The sequence below is a fragment of the Haematobia irritans genome, chromosome 3, assembly GCF_050003625.1.
Source record: "Haematobia irritans isolate KBUSLIRL chromosome 3, ASM5000362v1, whole genome shotgun sequence".
In the NCBI taxonomy this organism is placed as follows: Eukaryota; Metazoa; Arthropoda; class Insecta; order Diptera; family Muscidae; genus Haematobia; species Haematobia irritans.
In genome coordinates, this window is record NC_134399.1 from 95,965,123 (window position 1) to 95,967,099 (window position 1,977).

The 1,977-nt window shown below is 33.1% G+C and overlaps 1 long non-coding RNA gene across 1 annotated transcript; it reads left to right on the forward strand.

Moving 5' to 3' along the window:
- The first annotated feature begins 547 nt into the window (after nucleotides 1-547).
- LOC142231985 (uncharacterized) lies at nucleotides 548-1,188 on the forward strand. Its single transcript, XR_012720983.1, has 2 exons — nucleotides 548-784; nucleotides 871-1,188. It is a non-coding gene; the product is annotated as an uncharacterized LOC142231985 (long non-coding RNA).
- The last annotated feature ends 789 nt before the right edge of the window (nucleotides 1,189-1,977 follow it).

Consider the following 1,977-nt stretch of genomic DNA (forward strand, 5'->3'; position numbering starts at 1 on the left):
CAACCGAATGATGAAGGTAGCCATAACCGATATCGTCGGCAGACCCAAACAACACATATGTCGTATTAGTTGTGTCGACCGAATCAGTCGGGTGGCACAACTGCCAACTGATAGTAGCTGTAACTGCCAAAAGGAGGTTGGTAATAAATTCGGTTGTCACAACCTATCTGTATTCTCTGTGTACCCCCATTAATATTCTATGGTGGTGTACACACAGAGAATAGATTGGTTGGAAATCGGTTGAAGCCATGAAATTTCTACATTCATAATTAAACATCAATTATCCCAATCGATCTACTATATTTGCAATCACATGTTTGTCTCTACTACCTTGATTCTACTATTTCAATATATTTGCGTTTGTGATAGTAAACAAACAGTTGTACGAACTAAATATCTTTATTTTGAAAATTTTTGTTGGAATTCGGATCACACAACTTGCCTTAATTAATTGTCGTAACTGTCACTTAGAAATCACCACTTACGGATGGTTTTTACAACCGAATGTCTCTTAAATTATTTTTCGAATGTCATTTCTATTGAAATAATAAGTTAATATCAAAAAAAGTCGTATTTTTTATGATTTCATATTACGATAAAACGGCAGAAATATAACAATAAATTTTATGAAGAACTGAGACATAGAAATGCACTTTCTCAATAGGCAAGGAGTCAAATATGCAGGGAAATCAGGTCAAGATAGCGTGAGAAGTGAATGCGCACATGATGAGAAATGAACCCCCACGATGCTACATACAAAAACCTTAATGATTGGAAACATCAGGTAGGTCCTGATTACTTTATATGCTCGAAAACGGATTGGGATATACCCCAATATCCAATTCTATATGTTAAATTTTCTTTGCATAGGAAATCGGCTACATTGGAGTTGGGTATTTAAAATTCGGCGCGGTCGATCTTCCTGTCGTATTTAGCTATTTTCGAGACGAAAATATACGAATCATTTTATTAATTGTTTATTTTGTTTTGTTAGCAAAGCTTTTTGCCGCATAGGATGATTTCGCCAATTCATGGGGAAGGGTATATGAGCTGATTTACAACCAACATAATCGCTAAAAAATTTTAAAAGCAATTTTCATCTTTTGATATCAAATACATTATATTTTTATTTATTTGTACCAATATACATATATTTAAATAAACAAATATAATATTTAATTGGGAAGGTATTAATTTTTAATTCGGTCATTGGTATTATTAAGGTTGGGGAACACAATCGAATGATGATAGTAACTACAACCGATGTCGTCGTCAGACCCAACCAACACCATATGTTGTGTTAGTTGTGTCGACCGAATCAGCCGGGTGACACAACTGCCAACTGATAGTAGCTGCAACTGCCAAAAGGAGGTTGGCAATAAATTCGGTTGTCACAACCTATCTGTATTCTCTGTATATATACTAAAGTAAACAATCATTGGCGCCAAATTATTATCATATTAACCCGAATGTAGTTCATTCTTCTTATTTTTGAGAATTGTAAGAAAAGGTCCATTTGCTTTAGTTAGCAGTATACCAGCTTTTGGTCCATAAATTTTTAGAGACATACTTGGAATAAAGAAAATTTAAGGGGCTGGAGAATATTTATTAAAAAACTTTTAACAATAAACTAAAAGAAAATGATTTCTTACAAAAATCGCAATTTAATTTTAGTTTCAATTTAACAACGGACTTTTTTCTGTTTTGAGTTCATACAACTAATAAGGCATCGATAATGATTTTATTGAAATATATATCACGTTTCTTTTCGCAAATTAACATTTCATTAAGCGAAATTAATCGTTCTGTACAAAATGACTCACTAGTATGGCACCTCACATTAAAAACAAATGGGCCGCTAGAACAAAACAGAAATAGCTAAAGAACAACTTCAACTGCTTTAACAACCCAAAACATATAAACAATCCGGTAGATACTTTTTATGGTCAAGTGTTCTGAGTGTTTAGAGATTAAGTT